This window comes from Euprymna scolopes, chromosome 29 (genome assembly GCF_053919585.1).
Source record: "Euprymna scolopes isolate OS-2025 chromosome 29, ASM5391958v1, whole genome shotgun sequence".
NCBI lineage: Eukaryota > Metazoa > Mollusca > Cephalopoda > Sepiida > Sepiolidae > Euprymna > Euprymna scolopes.
In genome coordinates, this window is record NC_136510.1 from 78,195,823 (window position 1) to 78,221,046 (window position 25,224).

The 25,224-nt window shown below is 33.3% G+C and overlaps 2 protein-coding genes across 9 annotated transcripts in view; one reads left to right on the top strand and one right to left on the bottom strand.

Annotated features, from left to right (window-relative positions):
* LOC145252731 (NADPH:adrenodoxin oxidoreductase, mitochondrial-like) overlaps nt 1–19,712 on the bottom strand; it is a 314,252-nt gene extending 294,540 nt beyond the window's left edge. Inside the window, exons 1-2 of one of the 7 annotated variants that reach the window (XM_080112591.1) lie at nt 19,544–19,712; nt 1,643–1,735 (exon numbers count right to left, since the gene is read on the bottom strand). The gene's annotated coding sequence lies outside the window, so the exon portion shown is untranslated. The other 6 variants (XM_080112589.1, XM_080112587.1, XM_080112593.1 and 3 more) reach the window with 6 other exon arrangements.
* Nucleotides 1–25,224, top strand: part of LOC145252733 (rho GDP-dissociation inhibitor 2-like) — a 170,618-nt gene that overhangs the window by 68,858 nt on the left and 76,536 nt on the right. The window contains exon 1 of one of the 2 annotated variants that reach the window (XM_080112597.1): nt 19,973–20,178. The exons of the other annotated variant lie outside the window; for it this stretch is intronic. The gene's annotated coding sequence lies outside the window, so the exon portion shown is untranslated. Of the gene's footprint in view, nt 1–19,972; nt 20,179–25,224 lie in introns of those variants that run through there. 2 annotated transcript variants of the gene reach the window in all.

Below are 25,224 nucleotides of genomic sequence, written 5' to 3' on the forward strand. Positions count from 1 at the left end.
CGACACTATGCCCCCCCCCCAAAAAAAAAGAGATAATTCCTGGGAAGATGGCATTATGACGAATGCATACACAATACACTACCTCCTTCAAAGGAGGAGGCAATTCTTGGGAGAATGCTCAAATGACAACAGAACACTATTCCCCTCCTAAAATAAAAGCAGAAGGTAATGACTGTAAGGATAGTATCATGGTCATAGAACAGCTGTAACAGATTGAGGCCTATGGTATTGAGTTTCTATTTTTCTATTATATTTCTTGAAGGAACCCTTGGCAAATTCTTAAAAAAACATCAGGTTTCTGCGGAAACCGTGAAATCTATATATATAAAAGCGAAAATGTATGCATGTATGTATGTACGCTTCTCCTCGATGTCCACAAAAGGCTTCTTTCAGAGAAGCGCTCGCTCGCTTCGCAACTTCTTAAAACTTTTTATATCATCTATAAATTGTAATATCTCACACTTAATCACAGAGCTCGCCTGTCTATTTAATTTTATTGACTTTCAAACGTCAATTATTCCACATTTCCCGCATCGACACGCGTTACATTCGGTTTTCGGTATAAACAAAAAGCGAAACTCTAATCAGAGGCCCAGAGCCAGTGGTCTCTAGAGAGCTAAGTAACGTTTGTTCAATGTCGACTTCGTCATATCAGACGGTAGCTTTCATTTCGAGACGAGACACTCCCCCTAATAAACAGGGAGCTGGTTTTCCCCAAACTTAGTTAAAACAAACAAACCGATTTATTTATTTATTTAAAAACTGTCCCGCACAAAATCGTAACTGCTGAATAGCTATCGCGGTCACGTCAATCAAAAACGCGCACCTGTTTTTTTTCACACTTTACTATTTTCCAACTGCGCATCGTCAAGGCTTCGTTTTTTTTCACGGGCACCTGTTTTTTTTTACTATGCACGTCAAGGCTTCCGGTTTTTTTCACACACACCTACAAACACCCGGGCAACGCCGGGTACCCCTCGCTAGTAGATTATAAAAGCCAATATCACAGACCTCGAACAAACAACACCAGCATCCTTTTTGTATATACAAGGTGCCTTTTTTAGAGGTAGCAAAATTTAAATTGACAACTCTAGTTTCTTTAATTGCAGATTTGGCAACTATTGGTTATTTAGAGTCCAACCGGGTTTGGCAATTCATTACGAAGAGACTGATGCCTGAGCAGCTTTTACAAATTGTGCAAATTTATTTTGAAAATCATTTCGACACATTGGACGGACAAATAATTTCACAAAAAAATGGACCTGTCAACTGGCCACCGCATTCGTGCAATTTAACCCCATTAGATTATATTCTTTGAGAATATGTAAAGTCCCATGTTTATACTGATAAACCAGACACAATAGACCACTTGGAAGATAATATTCGACGTGTTAGTGATGAAATACAAACTAATTTAATGTGTAGAGGTTATAAAAATTGGACCTCTATATTGCGCCATATATGTGTGACTGCAGGAGTCTTATGTCCAAAAATGTATTTGAATTATGAATGCCAAAAATTAATTCTTGGAACAAATCACATATTTGTATGATAAAAATATTTTTCTGTGATTTATTTTAATTTATAGTTATGCCGCCTCTAAAAAACACCCTTTAACAAAAATTTGTTATATTTTTCCTACCTTCAATGGATGATGCTAGGCAATCAACAGAGGCATTTTTCTGTTGGGTTGTTTTAAATGTCAGAGTTGACTGACGATCCGACAACTCACGACCTGAAAAGAAAAAAAAAGAAGAAAATGAAATAAGATTTTAATATTAATTAGCAAAAAATTCAGAGTACGAATATGCAGTGATGAAAATCAAATTATTGGGAAAAACTGAAACGATTAAAATATATACAAAGATACATACGTATTATGTTTTGAAAGGACCCGTGCCATAATGGATAAAGTACTAAGTAAAATTTGGTTGTAAGCAACACTCTTCTGGAGTGGGAGCGATACGAAGAATACATTTGCAAATTACTTCAGGCTTTTACCTGGTCATGACTGACAGAATGAAACTACCCCTGTGGCTTAAATAAAGAGCTCCATTCAAAGTTTTTTCAGATTCCAAAGTTCAACAAAAACATTCTTGTGTTTGACAAGATACAGATGAAAAAGGTTGAAAGTTACAATGGCTGAAACGTTGTGTGTGAATAATACTCAAAATAAGAACATAGTCCAAATCATACAAAATACATATATATTGTTTTCAAAGAAGGAAATAAGATTTCCAATACAGGATTTGTACTAAAAATAAAAATAAAGCAGGACTTAAATTGCCTATACCAATTAAATATAGGGGTAATTTAGTATCAGACTAATATACAGCGTAATCACATTGATACACCTGTCCTCAACAGGTTAAGCAACAAAGTTAAGCAGCGTTGAGGCTAGTTAGTACCAGATGGGTGACCATTTGGGAATTCTAGCTGCTGTATGTGCTCTCTGTTTCCAGTCGTCCTGTACATACACTTCACTTGCTACTGGTATTTAACAATGCCGACTCAGGAGAGGTGTGGTTGGAGATTGCGCACCTCCTGCCACAAAAATTTCATGTGCATCCATAGTCTGTCAAAGACTGAAGGAGCCTTATATATATATATATATATATATATATAGTATTAGACTGTATATAGTAAGATAGAAAGTGTCTATGTGGCAATGGCTTCCGTTCTTATTATTAGAAAATTGACAAACAGTGTTCATCAAAAAAACAGTTCCTCATTATTTTAGGCCGCTTCAATTTTAGCAGAATTTTTATTTTCATTTGGTTACACTCATGGAAATCAGAAAATTTGTAGAGGAAGTAGTTCTAGCCTTAGACGTTTGTTTTTAAAACATTTTGCTATGCAAGATAACCCTTGAAAAAATAGCAAAAAACTATTTAAAAGATATGGTTCTTGTTCAGAATTCTCCCTATATTACAAAAAATTTAATCTTTAAATCTGCATAATGTATGTACTAGTCACAAAACGAATATATCATATTCCAAAAATCACATAAAATTGATTAGGTAATTTAATTTTTAAATGAGAAGATAAAATTTTATGAGTATCCGAAAAGTGATTGTCTCGTCCACCATTTTGAAAACAATCTCAAGAAGCAAAGGGAGATAACTCAATAACAATCTAAATTTGCAAGATTTTTGTTGTAATGCCTACGCATTTTAAATTTGCAAAATTTTTGTTGTAATGCCTACGAATTTTAATTAATCATTTAAAAATTTTCTTTATAAAAATAAAACTACTCAATCAATTTATGTGATTTTTGGAATATGTTATTTTCGTTTTGACACAGGTACGTACATCATACAGATTTAAAAAAATTATTTTTTTAACATGCAGATTTTTCTTTATTTTTGTTTTTTAATATAGGGGGAATTCTAGATAAGAATTAAAAATATTGTCAAAATAAACTATGCCAAAAATTTAATGCTTCTACAAAATTTGAACCAAACCAAACCGACTTTTGCTGAACTAAATTTAAAACTTAATTTAGGGTTAGGCTAAAAAAAAACCCAGTTCGGTTCAAATTCTGTAAGAGGTAACAAAGGTATTTTCAGATTAAAAACGTTTCAATTGTAAAAGAACGTTTGATTTGATTATTTGTAAATATGTAGACTGTAGTCGTCTGTTTCTTTCTAACGGACACAAGTTGTATGCAGAGATAACTGCGTAGGAAAATGATAACGTCAACACAACTTTTCTTGGTAAAAGAAAAAAGTATTTATTTTATCTTTTCACGTAACCAAAACAGCTACTTGCCGTCAGTACAGGGTACCAGAAAACTCATGCCGAAAATTCACTTGCACGACAACCAATTTTATAAAATGAAAAGTGAACAAAAAAGTTCCAGTTTTTCTTAGAGAGAGAGAGAGAGAGAGAGAGAGAGAGAGAGAGAGAGAGAGAGAGAGAGCAGATTCATGCATTTGCCAACCGTCATTGACCAACCTGTCACGGCAGTTTCTTTTCCTTCTCTTTCTCCTTTCTTCTGTCTCCTTGCTCTGCTTCTGCTCTTTTCTCTATATGAATCTATGTATTTGAGCCAGTGACATCATGCTTACACCCCCCCCCAATGCTAACGCGATTATATTACAATTTTTTTTTAATTTTCCAAGTTTTATTTATTTTTTTTTTTTTCAAGTGCTATTTATTTTGTATTACTAGTGGGGAGGGGGTGCTTTGCCCGGTCGTAAAATATGCTTAAAGATATTTTAATTTGTCCAGATTTCGTATATATTATTATAAAGTCGTGATTTCAAAAGTAAAAAAAAAAAAAAAAGAAAGTATTTAGGTGCCATCAGTTAGAATCGAAACCTAAACTGTAGCATAGTGACACACATATAAACCAATTAAGAATTAAAGATAAATATTACCTTATGCTACAACAGAACATAGACTCCTCTAATTTGTTTTTTTTAGGGGTATTCAAGGTCGCTGACAACAAATCTGATAATCAAACCCGTCGCAAATTTACTGTTTGCATGGTATGAACCCCTAGACCTTGGGACTATTTCACCGCTTTCATTAATGCTACGTTAGTGTTTTCTTACATAATGTGTTCGCATGCACATGTGCGTAATAAAGTGACTTATCACTTCACGGAAGAATCTTTAGCAGATATTTGAAATAAAAAGAAAGTTTAAAAAAAAAAAAAGTGGTTTATTTTTTTGTGTTGTTACGTAGTTTTTAATATTTTTTAATTGATCTAAAAAATTAAGTTTTCACGACCGGTTTACAAAAACATTTTTATGCTTTTCGTTATTTTTTTGTGGCGGGGGGTATTCAATTACACAACTTGTGTAGTTTAACAGGTGCTTCTGCAGTTTAATTAACCGTTTTTCCCTACATAACACACTGACATTTACGGAGTAGAATACCCTATAGCATTTCACAGAAATTAGTGTTTACATTTGGGAAGGGGCAGGGGCGTGTGTTGTGGCAGCTGCAGTAGATCAGTGAGGATAGTGTTAAACCCAATCACATTACACTGATAGCAAGCATCACATCTGTTTAACGTTCATTCCTAAGGCAAGAAAATAAAACACAATCCAATTAAGACAAACGTATTTACAGTTGAACACAACAATGGTTAAATATAAGACTTTCGTATTGCACAACTGTTATATAGTGAGGGGCGTGTTAGGATAGAAGGGTTTAAGTGACACCTTAAAGGTGAGAGATGACCTCCAAGCAAAAGTTGATCGAACCATGTCATTTTTAGATGCCTCTTTAGCTGACGTGACTTCAACAGTGTGGCTATGATTTTTTTTACACAGTGATCACCACTTATCAAGGCCCGGAAGCCACTCAGGGATAAGGGTTATTGCAAGTACATTACGTTAGTGTGGAGATTTGATGAAGTGTTTACTTAAGGGGGCGGTTCATTAGGAATTTGTTAACATTGGACTTGAAGACATCCAAGTTGTAGTCCGATGGGAAGCAGGCAGACGGAACAGATTTCCACAGGCGTGCAGTTCTAAGAAAGAAGCTCCGTTCATGGAATCCGTGTTTTGATTTAGGCACAGATATAGAGTGGGGGAAATTTTTCACAGTGGATTCAGCTAGACGGGTGTTTTTCGTGAAAGATTGGCGAGGGGGGACCAGAGATTGAAGTTCAGACGAGCACCTGCCATGGAAATAACGATAAAACAAGGATAGGCTCGCAACGTCTCTTCTGTGGGAGAGAGGTTGCAGGGTAGAGAAAAGGGCATCCCCCACTAAGCCAAGAAGTCTATTTTGTACTCTGTCAAGGCAGGATAGGCTGTTTTTAGCAGCTCCTGTCCAGATATGGCAACAGTATTCCATCCTTGGATGTATAGCAAGTTGAGCTTTACATCGATCTATCTATCTATCTATCTATCTACCTTTCTCTCTCTCATGCATACACTATTGAAATGTCGCTCTGATGTTTTATGTGACTGTATCTTTTTTTAAATGAACCCTTTGTAATACTTATGCAGAATATGGACAGTGTTATCGTCAGCATATTCCATATTCTGGACAGGTTATATAATTCGCCAAAACGCTTAACCAATGAAAATCACAGCAGCAGGTATCTTTTGTTTATTAATTTTTTCATGGTATCATTTTTTTATTAAATTGTTCGTTGAGCGTATAGAATAATTAAAAAGTCCCCTCCTCCGTATATTAAGAATGGTTTTCTAAATAGTAACATTATTATTTCAGCACGGTTCGTAAACTCCGTTTGTACCTTTTGTTTTTCCATTGAAATTACTATACGGTGATTGTTTTCAATTATGTTTTTTTCCTTAATTTCTCTTTGCTTTTAGTAAAAAAAAAAAAAAAAATTAAATAAATAAATAAAAAACAAAAAGTTTTCGTTTGTCACCATATAAATTGGCCAGCGTTTTCAAAAAAAAAAAAAAAATTAAATAAATAAATAAAAAACAAAAAGTTTTCGTTTGTCACCATATAAATTGGCCAGCGTTTTCAAAAAAAAAAAAATTAAATAAATAAATAAAAAACAAAAAGTTTTCGTTTGTCACCATATAAATTGGCCAGCGTTTTCAAAAAAAAAAAAAAAATTAAATAAATAAATAAAAAACAAAAAGTTTTCGTTTGTCACCATATAAATTGGCCAGCGTTTTCAAAAAAAAAAAAAAAAAATCTCGCTCAGCAGTTTCCGGCAATTTATGTAACCTGCAAGAAACATATTGACAATAATATGGTCTGTATTCTGCACAAGTACACGTTTTTTTAATAAACATCAGTGTCCTGTTGGATTTATCAGCAGATGAAAAGTACCTGAATTTGGGATGACGACACAGCTGTATGAACAATTAGACATACATTGGTAAGTGACACTATAATACAGGTATGAGTAGAGACTAGTTTTTCACTAGTTTGTGAAAGAGAAAACATCACAGTAGTTGATGATAATAAAAACTGACAATGTAAGCTGCAGCATCTATATATCAATACGGTAGTACGTTGTACATACACGGTTTTCAGATTATAAATTATTCAATCGGAAGATCCTATCCATTAAAAAGGAGGATAGGTGATAACTAGGGTTATGACAAGAGAATATTCTTATCATTGTTTTGGCTCTCGAGTATATATCCAACAGTCAGACACAGTTAATCAATCGAGAACCACATCACTCTATCTAAAAACATACAAGATATTAACTGATATATACTCGAGAGTCAAAATAATGAAAAGAATATTCTGTTGTCGTAGCGCTAGTGATAACATACTATGAACATTAAATTAGTATATAGATACGCTAATTTGATGTTCGTAGTATGTTATCACCTTCTATCCTTCTTTTTAATAAATAGGATCTCCCGATCACCAAAGACGGAATGTAAAAAAAAAAAAAAGAAAAAAAATGTAATAAAATGGTGTCGCTTTTGGGCTGTACATAAAGCTAAAATATGCTTTCTTAGTCTTCTGGCTAGGATTCAAGGGTAATATCTGTTCTGCCTAAAGATGGTATAATGATATTTTGGGGTTTCCGTTTGTGCCGGGCGTCCATACAATGGAAATATGTCACAGACTCTTATAAGAATATTGGATATAAACCATAATAACTAGATATATTCTGAAACTACATTAACCAGATTACTTAGATAAATAGTTTTATAGTTTTGACAAAAGGGCTACAATAATATCGCGGGGTCTTCATACACGCTGAACATCCACAGATTGTCTATCAGCAATACGTTACATATGATAGATGCTGCTGTGGAATTTCCACGGGTCTCGCTAGTTATATATTATAGTTAAGTTAATTTTTTTCTTTACTGCATGTTGATTTGATATCGAAATGGCGTTTAAATAGAAATGAGGGTTCAAGTATTAAAGTGCAACTAGTTACTTACACTCTAATTTCTAGATGATTCCTCATTTCAAACAAAGTTAAAGTCACTCGGCTGTTCAGCAACACTCGCTTTTTTATTACAAGGAGTGGTTGCTCTTCAGACACAGGCTAGGGCAGTCCTTTCAAAATTTCAGTTGAACCCTCTGTATAGTCAGCCATACTGATGAACCGTAGATACGGCAAAACACATATCTATGGATAACTATTTTATATACTAGTAATCCAAATAAATAAATAACAATATATGTTCATATATATATATATATATATATATATATATATATATATATATATATATATATATACTAGTGGGGGTAACTGGCGTTGCCCGGGTGTTTCGAGGTGTGGTTTTGGGTAAATCAAAACAAAAGAATCGTTGCCCGGGTGTTGGTGTCGGGAGGGAGGGAGTTTGAAAAAAAAAATTTTGGTAGGTAAGTAGGAAGGATCGAACCCGAAGCCTTGAGGCAAAGGTGGAAAAAAAAAACGTGCGATGCTAACCACTGGGCCAGCAAGAAGTACTAACGGAAAGATGTTTGAATTTATTTAACTATTAAGAATTGGCAGGTGCCCGTACTTGATGACTTAATGAGGTCAACTTTCACTGCAGGGCAATATTTCATTTACTGTAGGGCAGTTTTTTTTTTTGTTTGTTTTGCTTTTTTTATTCGAAAAGCTGACTCCACACGCGGCGATCGAAAAATGTTGAATATTTAGCTTTTCAAAGTCGGCCAAATTAAATAGACAGGCGACCCCCATTGTTAAGTCATAGATATTGTCATTTAGACGTGATATAAAAAGTTTTAAGAAGGAGCAAGCCAACTGAGAAGGCCACCGAAAAAAGCCTTCTGCAGACATACACAAAAAGCATACATACATACATACACACAAACATACATACATACATACACACACACATTTTCGCTTTTATATTTATAGATGAAAATACTTTTTGGGGTACAAAATTTAATTATAGCTAAATATAGATCAATTAATATGATGATTAAAAAAATAAAAAAATGAAAATAAAAGCTAGCTAACCAGGTTTCATTCCTTGCTCAACAGAGCTAAATCGAGGAAAATTGTGATTAAAAAAAATTGTCATCATGACAATTTTTTTTTAATCGCAATTTTCCTCGATTTAGCTCTGTTGGGCAAGGAGCGAAACCTGGTTAGCTAGCTTTTATTTTCATTTTATATTTAGCTATATATATATATATATATATATATATATATATATATATATATATATATATATAAAGCTCTGTGTGTGTGTGTGTGCCCGGTCATGAATAGGCTCCTATATGGTTGACTATTTTAAAAAACTGATTACATATAATGATAGAAGATGTATCAAGACACAGGAATGGGTATGTTTGATCTGGCAGAACGGTGGTTCATTAAAACTGTGGGGTCTGCGTTCACGCCTGGTCCACAAAGTATGGAAATGAAAAATTAAAAAAAATGTTTACAAGTGTTTTTGATATAGATGTACATAATAATACTTTGATAAGTATGTTTTAACTTAAATAGGAATGGTATAATAAAATTGTGGGGTCTGCGTTCGCGCCTGGCCTCCATAGAATGGAAATAGGCACAAACTTTAATAAAGACTTTTCATATCTATCTGCATAAGTATACTTTGATAATTATGTTTCAGTTTGAACAAATATGGTATAATAAAATTATGGGGTGTTCGTTCGCACCTGACCTCCATAGAATGGAAATATTTCACAAAGTTTAACAAGGTTTTTAAATATAGATCCACAGAATATTGTGATAAATGTTTCAGTGTGAACAGGTATGGTATAATAAATTATGAGGTTTATCTATCTTATTCTTACTTTCATCATATTTTGCTTTGGTTTTGATACCCCCAAATTCAACCCAAATTTACAACCCTTCCTTTTCATAACCTATCATACTTTCATAAATCAGAGTCCATTTTCTGTAGGCTGTTTTTGAACCCAGTCAACGACAGGTACTTTTGCTAGTTATGTATATATATATATATATATATATATATATATATATATATATATATATATATATATATATATGTAAATATCCCAAAATATGAGGTAACTTTTCATTGAAAAGGGTCTACTTTACCTAGCTCCCAGGGGGAGATAAATGATAAAAAAAAAAACCCTATTTAATCATCGCTAATAAAACAGCATGTTACAGAAGGGTTGATGGATGTTGCAGATGGCAGAGGTGGACGGTCGACTGTCCGAGCTTGTGAGGATGAGTCATAGGAAAATCAGTCAGATCATGGGTTAAGGCAACAATCCTGGATCCAGGTGACCCAGAAATGACGTCCAAGAAGTTAACATAGAATCCCCAGGGATTAGGTTAATGGGACTGACTGCCATTTCAGACAATGCGTGGCGGAATGTTCTGACGTCATCCATACCAATAAAATAGAGGCAGTAGACAACGATAGGAGAAGAAGAAAGCAACAACCACAGGCAGGACAAGCAGACATTATCTCTCTGTTATTCTACACACACACACACACACACACACACACACACACACACACACACACACAACACCTTGTGATCCCTCCATGCTGTCAGCGCTGTCACTAGAAAATAAACATTGCCAAATTATTCATTCATGTTATGCATTATTTTAAAAATGCAAGAGACTGTCTTTTGTGGAGGTACGCCTAAGTTGTATGGATTTCATACTTTGACAGTAAAGGGGTGGAATTGTATTTGATAAAATGGTAAATATCCAGATACGCTACTACAGAACACCGACCACTCTAATTTGTTTTTTTAGAGGTAATTGAAGTCGCTGACAACGAATCTGATAGTCAAACTTGGGGCAAATTTACCGTTTGCATGGTATTTACCCCTGAACCCATGAACTAACTACTTTCCACCATTTTGCAGCTTCCGTTTATGCTACGCGCATGCACGCTGTAGCATAAACGACGGCTTCACCAAGCAAACTACGTTGGGGGGGGAAGGGATTTTTTTTTTTCCAGGACATAGAATTTTCTAATTTTCAAAAATACATTATAGCACTTTTTGGGTGGAAAATTTAAAATTAGCTAAAAAAGAAATAAAACAAGAAAAGGAAAGCACTCCAAGTTGGAGTAGGGGGGGGGGGTAATTTATCTGTTTTTTCTTTTGTTTTTTTTACCTGGAACATAGAATTTTCAAATTTTCAAAAAGTAACACACCGACATTTACCAATTAGAACACCATTTAACATTTTCCGAAGATTTTACTGTGTACATTGGGGACGCAAGCGGGGGAAGGGGGGGATGTGATGTTGGGGCGCCCCCCCCCTCGCGTCCCCAATGTACACAGTAAAATCTTCGGAAAATGTTAAATGGTGTTCTAATTGGTAAATATCGGTGCGTTACTTATGGAAAAACGTTTAACTAAACTGCAAAAGCACCTATTAAGCCACATAAGTTCTATAATTGAGTCCCCCTCCCGCAAAAAAAAGAATGAAAAACATAAAGATGTTTGGTGCTTCTGTTTTTGTAAAGCACATTAAAAACTACGTGAGACAAAAAAAAAAAAAAGTCCCCCAATTTGTTGTACTTTTCTTTAACTGTAAGTCATTAAAAAAATGTCAGTCCGTAATTTTTTGATTGGTACGCCATGTGAGAAGGCAGTTTGCTCGGTGAAGCAAGCCGTCGTTCATGCTGCAGCGCACGCACGTAGCGTAAACGGAAGCTGCAAAATGGTGGAACGTTATTTGTGGGTTCGGGGGTTAATACCATGCAAACGGTAAATTTGCCCCAAGTTTGACTATCAGATTCGTTGTCAGCGACCTCAATTACCTCTAAAAAACCAAATTAGAGTGGTCGGTGTTCTGTAGTAGCGTATCTGGATATTTACCGATAAAATTCAGTTGTAAGTTATACTCGCTAGAGGTTGATGGTTCAATCCTCAGTGTAGATGACACTCAAAATACAATTGCGAATTAGTTAAGATGGCTGCTGGAACAAGAACATGCTACTCCTGTGGATTAAAGGGTTCCGTTTGAAATTCCATGCAGATTCCCGAGTTTCACAGAAAGATTCCCAGACTTCAACAAGGTACTCTTGAAGATGATAGGAGATTACATCATCTGAAACATTGTACGGCGGAGCAGGGGTGGGTGGATAACACTGAAGATGAGAACAGTAGTCCAACTAATCCAAATACGCATTATCAATTTTCATCTCAAAAATTCAGAAACTGAAAGTATTTTTCTTTATGAAGGAGAATATTGATTTCAAAAGTAAACAATGAAACAACTTTTCTATCTTATTTTTCACATGAAAATGTTTTTTAATCATTTAAAAAACTCATCCTTTTTCTGTTTTTTTTGGAAAGGCTTCGGTTGTCGGCAAACAGTCAATTAGTACATAGATTAGGGTTTAAAATTTTTTTTTTTTTTTTTTTTTTTTCATGCAGACAAACAACTTTGTTTGTTTCTGACTGGTTCCAAAAATCTGTTTTGGTCAAAATTGACTCCGATTTTTTTTTTTTATGGAAATCGCTTGAGAGAAGGTGGGCGAAAAATGATTACCGCAAAGACATTGACCTTAATCTATAAAAGACGAAGGCTAAAGGTAGAAAGAAAACAGTGAGCAGAAAAAGAGTTCCACAACCTTAGAGTTCTTAGAAAAAGAGGTAAAAAAAAAACAGAAAAAGAGCTATAAAAACAACAAATTTATAGAAACCACTAGACCAACGATTCAAACAAGCTGGAATAAAGGAAGCAGGGAATAAATCAGACAATTCTGAAGAACAAATACCATAATAATATTTATAAAAAGAATGAAACTAGCAACATCACCTTTGGAGAGAGAGATTGTAGAGAAGAAAGGGTGGAGTCAATCAAATCAGATATGTTTCTACAATTTATCTAGCACCCTCAAATAGGACAGAGATTCACCAGCCTATGATAACAGTACTCCATAAATGGTTTGATAGTAGCTTTGTAGTGACAGAGAATAGCCTCCGGTGTGAGAAAGTGTTTAGAGCAATAGAGAGAACAGGTTTTTTAGTTTTCTGTAGAAGTACCAAAATGTTACAGAGGCAGAGTGCTTCTTCAAACCTTATGCCATATCTTTGTGCAGTAAGCTAAAAGCAAATCCAGGAGCCTTTTCTCATACTATATCAGAAATAAACATACCTTCAGTCTAGTACACTTGTCACCACGATAACATATGATAATGGAACAACCCACACTCTTTTTGTCAAATAGACCACGACTTGCCATAACTGGTGGAAGAATACAGGGTGGAACGATACAAATGTCGCCCTAAAGAAAACAACACTACAGTTTTATTTTAAAACTTTTATTGAAAAAATCAATTCAGGTAACTTGATTATGTAGTGGAGCTGACATCTATTTAATGTTGCACAGCTCAACCTCAATCACAGCCTCGATACGAGTCCAGAACTAGGAGCATACCTTTTCCACAAACGCCAGTGGGAGCTTGGTGAATACTTGGTGGATGGCAGCGATCAGGTTAGCTTTAGTGTTGTGAGAGATCATGTTGGCGATGTTCTCGACATATGACCAAACAAAGTCGTCTACCAGGTTTAGGTCGAGAGAGAAGGGAGGCTAGTAAAAGAAAGATACAAAGTTGTAGCATTCCTTCTGAAGCCAAGCCTGGGTCATTTTGGACTTGTGGGCTGGTGCCGAGTCCTGCATCCACATCCAGAGTCTGCCAGCGGCTACCTGATTGCACCAGGGCATCATCACACTGTTCAACACATCCAGGTGTTGACTTTCAAGCCAACTTTAAAGATGTGAGGTGGCATGATGTGACTCTCATTTGAAACCACACCAAAGACCATAACCGCGGCCGGAAACTTTGTTTTCATCAACCTGGGTATGTCCTTGTTATTCGTGGCAATCTAGCGATGCATTTTGAGGGTACTGCCAATAGTCATGTTGTCATAACTTGGATCAGTAGAGAGCATGTGTTATACAGCGGCACATCTCCAATCTCGCTTGTTGAACATTGTGTCACTTCCAGACATGATAGAAGGCTCCTATCACTTTTGGGATTTGTATGCAACTGGCCAACTAGTAGATGGTCTGCAACAAAAAAAAGAATACCAGTTTTTATAAAATGGAAATGGAATCATGTTGTTTTTTCTAGGGCGACAATTTTATCGTTCCATCCTTTACACACGTTGAACTGTTCATACTAACAGAATTAGCAGGAAACTGCCACTTGCTGAGTTTATTTTGATCAAAATACTTTATCGGCGTACAAACTTTGCATAGAATTTAGTAGTGCTCACCCGTTTGACCAATTGAGCTACAAAAAAATAAACGGCATCTACCTCTCTCCACCATGAGAAGAAGTGACAAGGCCAGAAAAGAGTATACCAGTGGCAACAGAAGGCCAGCACACAAGAGGCAGCACATTAACCCTGTAAAAATTATGTGAGAAGCCTCGTTGGTATTAACCTGTGAGTGTGCCTCTGGCGAATAGGTATAAATTAACTCCTCAAAACAAGAAAGCATTTATCTCCCTCCTACAGCAGGAAGATTAGACATAAGGGTCAGGAAAGTGGGATTGTAAAGCCAGCGCACCCCACCCACCCCACCGGAGGAGGAGCACTCTGGCCTTCAAAAAATGCCTGGGTAGCCCTGTCGGCATTTCCCGATAGGGGCATCTCAGGCAATTAGCAATAAACTAATCTCCTTTTTAAAACGAGAAGATAAAGCCTGGGAGGGTGGATCTCCTAAAACTAACCAAAATAAATATCTCAGCCTCACAAAAAAATTGGATTAAAAAAACAACAACGAAATAAAAAACACTGGAAAGTTGTTTTCTAAGTAGGTTGGAATATTCCGTTATATTCAGAGTGGATAATCTATTATGTAAATATTGCTTTATTCAAGCACAAATTTTTCTATTATCTATGGAAGACTTTTATGCAGGTAAATGTTATCTGAAATCTACATTTCAATATTATTACTTCCTGATGTTTGTAAATAAATGGAATAAATTTGTTGTCCACTGACACACTGAGGTAGAACCTATGACCATCTGGTTGATAGTCAGCATTTCTAACTACTCAGCTACAAGATGGATACTTAGCAAGTGATATCTGAATACTTAAACGACTACTAGAAAGTGCTCCATTTGTTTACAAAGATCTTTGCATTATTGCGAATGCTAGTTGGCGTTATCATTTATGACAGTGCTTAATTTGAAAAAAGGGGATGTTTCATTTTAATTTGTATGAATTGTATTATTACTTTATTTCATGTACGATACAATCACATATACATAAATATTCAATGAATTTAATATACATATGTAAAAAAAAATCAGTTGTATTCTTATAGTTGGGATTACATCTGATAAATCGATATTTTATTCTGCCTCGCCAGTGAGCAATAAAAATATTCAGTCTGTGTTCTTTACATAAATTCCAATCAATTTCATCAATTACATATTTTATCCAATTTGATAATTCTTTCAGAAGCAATTATTTTTTTGAGATTCACTATTGATTTTTATTGTATTATCAACCAAGATGATTTTCTGTGTTTGTTACAAATAGAAAATTCAAAATGGCATAAAAAAATCGCTGGGTACCTCTTATTCTTTATTAAGATTATTCCTACGTTTTCTGAATTAAATTCAAACATTTATATGTAAGTTTATTCATAATTTCCGTACCATTCTCAGCAAAAAAATAGGAAACACATAGATGCATAAATAATGTATGTGCATTGTGAACATTCATCTTAATATTAAATGAAAGATGAGGAACAAAAATTATATATATAACTTCATTATATCATCAAAACAATAAGGAAAAGTTTAGGGGGAAATTAAGGAAAATAAATATTTAGGCCATGGTATTTCAAAGCTAAATGCTTCTCATCAGAAAAGTAGAAGGGCCAGAATTATACAAAATGCAAATATAGAAAAAACTGACCTTCATTCTCATTTCTTATCTAAATATCATTAAGCCATTCTTTTTTTTTTTTTTTTTTTTTTTTTTTGCATTTTATATAATTCTGCCCCTTCTCCTCTTTTGATGAAAAGTACTTAGCTTCGAAATATTAGGTCTAAAGAGGTTTTTTCTTAATTTTCCCTTTAACTTCTTCTTATTGTTCTGATTATATAATAAAGTCATACATAACTTTTATTCCTCATCTTTCATTTAATTGTTTGCTCCTCTTAATAGTGTTGAGCTTTTCTTATCTTGATAAGCTTTTGCTTTGTTAAAGATTTACTCTTTGATAACATAATTATATTCATCTTAATTTAATCATTTTGACTGTTTGCATTCATCACGTGTTTCTTAAGCTCCCTCTTTCAAGTTAAGCGCTGTGGTAAATGATATCGCGAGCTAGCATTAGCAATAATACAAAGCTCTTGGTAAACAAATGGAGCATTCCCTAGTAGTAGTTCAAGCATTCAGATATCTCTTGCCTTGCTAACAGTATCGATCTTGTAGCTGAATGGTTAGAAGTGCTTACTATCAACTAGATGGTCATAGGTTCGATCCCAGCTTAGGGTGAGTGTTAGACTAGCCCACTCTTGTGATGAGCTGTGATACAGCGTTTCTTAACTATGTCTAGCACTAGCAGTGAATAGTCAATTTTGATATAATTAGGTTTATAAATTGGACTTTGTTTTTCTTCATCTTATTTTTTTTATATAATTTTTTAACTCCCACGATTTGAATGCTATTTTGGAAGCTTCAAACTGTTGTTTCGATATGTATTTATCATCATTCACAAGCAAATGCAATCGCATCAAAACAAAACAAACAAAAAAAAAAACTTTTAAAATCATAGGCATACAATAATGGTAATTTTTTTTCTGAACGAGTGAAATTCGATTATGCTTTAAGATGGTTTAAAATTGTAGCACCAAAATTCCATATCCAATACTTTCATTTTGTTTTTAGTTGAAGTTGCTCCGGACAAAGCATGAAGCCACTTCATGTAAGGAGCTAACAAGAATAAAAGATTACGTTTCTGAATTTTTGAGATGAGGCTTGGTATTATTTGGATTCTTCCGTAATATACTCTTTTTAATAGCAATTATTTACTTTACAACAAATTCCTGACTATTTTTGTCTCAAATTAGCGATCATCTAATTAAAAATCGACCATTATTTTTGATTGACGAATTCGACTAAGTGAAAATAACGAAACAAACTTTGCAAACGGTTTCAGTGTTTAAAATTATGCAGCTCGATCGAAAATTAAATTTTAATGCGTCTGATAAAAGTTATGGTGCTAGTTAAGATAGAGTCGAATGATCGATTTTTTTTTTTAATATGTGGTTTTAAACAAAAACAACAATACTTATTTAATTGTCGTGTTGAAAATAGTAATATATCTAAAAATTACGAAAATTCATCGAGCTTCTATTGCATTTTTAGTAAAAAAAAAAAAAAAAAAAAAAAGAAAGAAAAGCCTATCGGCTAAAACAAAACATCAGTCATTACAGTAGCAAAAAGGGAGATAAGTATGCCCCTATATTCGCAATCTTCAATGTGTTCTATATCTAGGGAAAATCCCATTTTCCCCAATGTTTCGTAAAATTTACTTTTAACTCTAAGTAATTTTCTACTCGCTGAATTTTCGTAATTTACTATTTTCGACATAACATATTAAGTAAGTATTGCTGTTTTGCTTAAAACAACATATTTTTTTTAATCGATCTGTCGACTATCTTAACAAGAAGCACCAGGTTGCATTTTTGTGGTTTTATTTTTATTTCTTCCCTGTTGACTCTTATATTGTCGACCATTCATTAATTTTGATTCGGTTAAATTATTGGTGCTGCTTGTACAGTTTGCGGGCGTGCTATTTTCTTTCTTTTTTTTTTTTTATAGATAGGATTTTCAAGTTAAATTCAATTGTTACGGTATCTTTCGTGTATTCAAGTGTTGGGTGAATGTTAAGAATGGGGTTCTAAATAATAATATTTCAGCATGGTCCGGACACTGCACAGTGCACGCACAACTGCACAAGTACCGTGTTATTTGTAACGCGTCTTAATGAGCGAAGAAGAATTCAGTTATAAACAATATTTTAAATAAATAAATAAATAAATAAAATAAAATAAAAGGGTTTATCATCAGAAATAGTTTTTAATTGTCTATTGGTCCAATCACATGAAGACGTTATTATCATTACCTTTTTTTGTGTTAATCGGACTTCCCATCAAAGTTTGGGCCGATGTAACCGCCTATCTTCTTCAGCTGCATCTTTCGAAATTGCGAACCTATAATTAGTCGAACACGGAAAGCTGCACGGAATTTCGAACTGAACGCTTTAAGTCTACGGGTAGATTGTTCTTATTCCATCAGCTTTTGCCGGATAAAAGTATTAATTTAATGTTCGATGCATCCATTTAGTCTCAATACCCAATGGACACTCCTGTAAGGGTAGCTAGCTCTGCTGCTGCGGCGCGCGTGTAACTGTGAGGCAAGGGTTGCGCAATCTTCTGAATCGGCACTGCTTTGCTTTGGGTCCAGTTGTAAGGAGAGGCCCAAGACTGGCTGGAAACAATGGCCAGATAAACAAAAAGCACAAACAGCATCTGAAATTCCCATTTTAGTACTGAACAGGCTTAACATTGCTTATAAATGTAATGTTATCCTTTACAGCCTGCAGTTGCAGTGGATGTCCACATGGTCTGATTGTTAATGACGTTGGCAAACTGAAGGAAATCTTCGAGGTTTGAATATCCTGTCTATTATTTACTTCCTAAATTCGACTAGAATATTCTAAAGTTCGAAACGATGCATCTGAAAAAAAATTATATCGGCCGAACTTTTGGCTAAAAGCAAAGTTTAAGATACTTATGCAGAATACGGATCGTGCTGAAATAACGTTATTATTTAAAAAATCTATTCTTAACATGGAGAGGAGGAGAGGATGTTTTGGAATTATTCTGTACTTTCACCTAACAATTTAACAAATAAGATACCGTAAAATAGAATTTAATTTGAAAATTATATTTAACAAAAAATAGAACGGTCCGTATTGTGCATAAGTATCAAGTGTAGTATCTGTTCTAATTACAATTCTAACCTCGTTGAGACATCGTTCAAGACGGACAATTTTAACACTTGTGCACGGTGGTGCACTGGTGCAGTGTGCACGGTAGGGGTGACATCCCTAAGCGAATTGTTTTCATTTTACGAGAGTTCTGTCCGTGCGATGGAAGAGTTAACGACGCCCTCCCTCTTCTAATGTTAAGAATGGCTTTCTAAATTTGCCGTGAAATAATTAAAATGTACATGTAACCAATTTTTATTCCGAGTACCTATTTTTGAGGTGCTGGATTTTTTTTTTTTTTTTTATAAAGTGACATTCAGTTTTAACTTTACCCTCGTGGGGAGACAAATAGCTAAGGACAAAATGAGAATAGTAGTCCGAATAATTCAAATAACCTATTTCTTTTTCAATGTTTACTTTTTATTGTCTGATTTTAAAAGACTTATTTCATGTTGTACAGCATGAGTGAAATGGACAATCGAGAATCTTACGATTAATAATTAAAAGATTAAATATTTCACATACATAATGAATCTCAAATAGCAATTTCTTAGGAACCGGCTAATAGAAATAAATTATGACTCCATGCCTTTTTGATTGTTGTTGTGTTTTTCGGTTAACTTAAAATATATTTTCCGATCACGAACGTACACATATATTAAAAAGCCTCACCTCAAATAATAGGCAGGCAAAATAAGATGGTAAATTCCGTTGACAAATTTTTTTAATGTCTCTTTTCTTTTTTAGTGGTTATCGTGGGTTTTTTTTTTTTTTTTTTTTCTCACTCTCTCATTTTTTAAAGTTTCTTTCTCCTGCATGACATGAGAGATACACCGGATATGACCTTTCATGAATTTGACCCCAGCTTCAATAAAGACGACAATTTTGATATAGTAAAAACAATACATAATTATAAATACGTTATATTATGAATTATCTTTTAAAATACAAAAAATATTTTCAGCATTGCTTAAAATCCAACAGATAATTGTATTAATGCTTTAATATTTATTTAAAAAGTGCGAACTATTTTTTTCTAGGACCTCCCCCCCCTCCTAAAAAAAGACAAAAGTCCAAAAAAAAAAAAAAAGAAACACGCAGTTCCCATCCCCCCTCTCTTTGTATGTTAACGTCTTCCTGCTTTCCCCCTCGCTAATAATACTTGGTCTAGTTTCTCACCCCCCACCCATCTATGTCCTAACTTTTCAGTTGTGATCCGCCGGAAGTGTGACTAATTCCGCTCCCGTACGTTAACGCTCTTGTCTTGAGGTGGATACTCTCCAAACCCGGCTCCAATTTTCTTTAAGGTTTGTCATTTTTTTTTTTTTTTTACAAAGTACAGTCAAAGTATATTTTTGAGGTGAATAAGATGTTCCTATAAATCTTGACTGAGCTTGGATTTTTTTTTTTTAATTTTATATGTCCGAAGTTAATCAGGCGTGTGAGACGGTGAAATCACTTTTTTGTGTGGACAGAATTTCCCCCTTGTCAAAAAAAGGAAAAAAAAAAAAAAATAAAGTGTCTGCTTCTGACCAACTTTTTTTCTCTCTCTCTTTTCATAAGTTGCTTTATTATTATTATTATTTTCGATTTATTATATATATAATTTTTTAATGCTTTTGCAGTTTACGGATCGTACTGAAACAATAGCGTTATTATTTAGAAACCCAGTCTTGACATGGGAGAGGAGGCTTTGTTAACTATTCTGTACTTTCAGCTAATAATTTATACAGATACCGTAAAATTTTGAATTTAACTCGAAAATCTTATCGAAAAAAAAAAAGCACGATCTGTAACATACAGAAGTACAATTTTCTTTTCTTTTAAATTAAATTAAAACAATTATAAAAGTTTATATTAAGCTAATTATTTTTGCTTAAGCGATTCGTTTTTTTAATTTCAATTGGGTAACCCATCCTTTCTCGGTTATCTTAAAGACAAAACTTTCTTTGTATTAGCAACTGTCAATTTTGAAACCTTTTTAAATTATTAACTCAAAGCTTGTGCGGTTTACGGGCCATGCTATTTTTTAAAGACGAAATTTTCAACTTGAATTCAATTTTTACGGCATCTTTTAAATTGTTAGCTGAAACTACAGAATCGTTTGCCCACCCTTCTCCATGTTAAGAATGTGTTTCTAAATAATGTTTCAGCACGATCCGTAAACCACAAACTACCATAAAATTCAAATTCTCCAATCCAAATATTTAAGACTGGGTAACTAATTATTTATTTTGAAATACATGTGACGTTTTAACAGTTACAAACACATAATTTCTTTTTTCATATTTAAATCGAATCAACGTTTTCTTTTAAAATTTTCTAAAATCTCCGAAAATTATATTTCGGATTAAGTTTGTATTAATTAGTGATGGGAATTGCTTTCTTTGTTATAAGTGTGCGTGTGTGAGAGAGGAGGGAGCGTCTATCAATCTTGCAGTTCATTTATATATATATTTATACACATAGATTATATATATATATATATATATATATATATATATATATATATATATATATATGAAAAATTTCAGAAACTAAAATTCCATAGTATTCTTACTCCGATTGTACTTTTGCTAAATAATGGCCCATCCCTTCTTCACATGAAATAAAAATCCTTTCACTAAACTTGCTCATCAACATAAAATACAAGCAGACCGACTTGCTCTTTCCCAGGATTTCTGAAAGACCGGCATTCTAACAACTTCAAGACCAAAAATAAAAACTAGAGATGATAAATGATTTATATTAAAAATAGCCGTAACTGCCCCTACCTTTTTTTTCTTAGACATCCTAATTTCAATTAACTAGAAAACACATTGTTGTGTTAATGTACCCCCCCCCACACACACACACACCGTATTTTATTTTTTTTATTTTTTTTTTTTAATTTATGTCTATTTTTCTGCCTACCTACGGAGACCGACATAAGATTTTTTGTTTGTTTGTTTTTTTGGTGCTAGTGCAGAGAGTGATCCGCGCTATTTTTTTTAATCATATTTCCAAGTTTAATTAAAGTTGTTTTTGTTTTTATTCAGTTGTAAGATTGAAGTATAGAATATCTACAAAACACCCTCCCCATGTTAAGAATGGCTTTTTAAATAATAACGTTATTATTTACGTACGGATCACTCTCTGCACTAGTACCGTTTTTTTTTTTTTTTTTTTAATGTAGAGAAAATCCAGCTTCTCTAAAGAAAGAAAAAAAATAAGTGGGGGCGTGGGTGCTCTGGATTAGAACAAAAATAAAATTACCCCAGTCTAATACGATTTCTTCTTCATTGACCAAGAACAAAAGATGGAGTGTAATAGCAGACAAAACAGATGCTATACTTTCATCTGAGTCCAAAAGGTTGTTTTTGCAGTTTTTTTTTTTTTTTTTCATTTTTACCATTTTTATCTTTCAAACTAAAAAAAAAAACTTGTGTAAATAAGAGAAAAGGACCGTAAGTAAATCGCCGAAATCGGGTGCTTATACAAAAGAGGCGACAGATTTTTAAATGTCCTTTTAAGCAAAAACATTATTACTTAATAAATTATCATGCCGAAAACAGTAATATATCCAAAAATTACGAAAAAAATATCAAGTAGGACAACTATTGTGTTTTAAGTGTTTTGGAACGATTAGTCGGGAATCGGAAAAATATGTACCTATTTTCCGATGCCAAAACGATTCTTTTAGTTATTTTAATTTTTTTATTTTGTGTTAAACAAAACCTTCATGTGCTGGTAGTAATAAAATAATTATGGTTTTGAACTAGCAGTTTAGCTAAAAGCTATAGATACCCTAACCCTCTCCCCCCATAAATTTTTTTTACGTTGAGAAAATATATATTTAACATGTGTTTTTACGTTAATTTTGGGGGGGGGGGGAATGATAATTTTATAGTTAAATATTGATGAAGAAGCGCAATCGGTGATTTTAACGGAATCAGGAATTGGCGGACCTGAACGAACTTTCCTCCCTTCAGACCTGAATGAGCTTGCCCCCTCCCCTGCCTGCTGTAAAATTAATTCTTTTTCGCGTTTTATTTTTTCTGCGGACTATCATCAATAACAGCTTTTACTTTAATATTAGCAGAAAAATTAAAAAAAAAAAAAAAAACAGTGTAATGACTTTTAACGTGGGGGATGACGTTTCAATTATAACGTTCTATTAAGTTGATAGCCCACCTTCTTTAATAAATTATTTCAGTTTGAATTATTACAATTTCTTTTCGTTCTTATGAATTTTACATATTAAAATTTCATTGTACACACCACAGATAAATTATCTTGATTTAGTACTTACTCATACTTTTGCGTTAGTTAGTAAAGTTTTTAAAAACGACTGCTTTGGCCGGAATTGGTATTTACACGAACTTTAAAGGGTTGTATTAAGTATTAACTGTTTTGGTTTTTACTTAGAATTCGGCCTAATTAAAAAAAACAAAAATTGTACGTACCCTTTACGTAATGTAATATTCCAAAAATTATGTAAATTGATCAAGTTTTATTTTTATGAAAAAAATTTTTTTTTTAAGCGAGTAATGTGAAATCTGTAGCATTACAAGGCTGATCTCGAAAATTTAAATTATTGTGGCGTTGTCTTTTTTAACTAAAAGATGTTTTACTCATAAAATTTACCAATTTGATTTCTTTGGTTGAGAATAAAAACTATTTGATCAATTTACCTGTTTATATATATATATATATATATATATATATATATATAATCGTTCCGTACATCATAAAGATTTTTTCTTTCTCTCTCCTTCCTTCCTTCCTTCCTTTTAAAACTCAAGTTACAAATTAATTAAATCAAAAAGTATTGACTAATTTTCAAAATTGACCATTATACATCCTACTTGCACATGTAATTTTTCTGGATCACTGGTTTTTGGACTTGAAAAATACATTTATAAAACTTTGAAACAAAAATGAACTTATAAGAAAGTTTCCCAAAGTCTATTTAACTCTTTCTTCTCATAATTAAAAATAAAATCAGAGAAAGAAACTAAAAAAAAAAACTAGTTGTGTAGGAACAGATTAGCAAACAAATCATCCTCATATTATTTCGAAGCCGATCCTTAATATGCGAGGGGAGGGGCTTTTATTAACTAACTGTATTTTCATTCAAATAGTTTGTCTTGGTCTAGGTACGTGAAAGAAAAATTCAAAGTTAACATATCTTAAAATGGAACAGCTCAGCAGAAAGAGTATGCAAAGACCATTCTAATGATACTTGAACCACCTCTGTAGGACAAATAATAAGAAAGTTACAACAATTCTAAAGCTGAAATTTGAGGCTAATTTTTGACAATAGAATCAATGGATTTCCTTAACAAAGTTGTGACCGATATCAAGATTTTTCACAGTTATTTTGTCATAACTTTCTTATTTCTTGTCCGATTTCAAAAAGACAAATATCACTGGAGAGCTTATTGAATGGAGAACAAGAAAAATATATTTTGAAAGTTTATTAATGAATTATTTACAAGATTAAGAGGTGAAGGGGGATGCTGGGGCGGAAGATGTAGTCAATTACTTAAGGCAATATTATCCCCGCATATGAAGTCTGCTGATAATGCTGATTTTTTATGTCAAAATAAACTGCAGAAACACCAATAAATATAATTTTTTTTTTTTTTTACATTTCTCATGAACTTTTAGCATATAAATTATTAAAATTTCTTTTAGCATATAAATTAAAATTTCGGGTTTGTATTACTACTGTACACATAGATTCGAAAAAGTTGTCAAAAAAACAAATATATAACAAATAAATGTTATCAAAGGCAAGATAAGTTACTTTTCTACCTAACTGGATATATTTTTCGTGTTTTCATTCAGCTCGAATACAGTGTTTATCGATGTATTGGAAAATTCAAAATGGCGCCCGACACTCTCTTTAACACGGTAAGTTCAAGAAAAGACGTTATAAATAATAAACTAGACAACATACTGTTAGAAATTCGCTCATTATATGTTACCGTGACATAAGTTGGCATATATACGGTGTTTTTTTAATAGTATTTTGTCTAGTTTATTATTTATAACACCTTTTCCCAAACTTACCGTGTTTAAGAGAGAGTGGCCGCCATTTTGAATTTTCCAATACAACGGTAAGCACTGCATGTTTTTCGAGCTGAATAAACATGTTACATTGAATAAAAACAAAAAATGTATCCAGTTTGCTAGAAAAGTAACTTATCTTGCCTTTGATAATATTTATTTGTTATATATTTGTTTTTGACAACTTTTTCGAATGTGTACAGCAATACAAACCCAAAATTTCTTTTAAATTATTAAAACTTTTAGAATTTAAAGTTTGCAAAATGTGCATAATAAAAAAATATATTCATGAAAGTTTT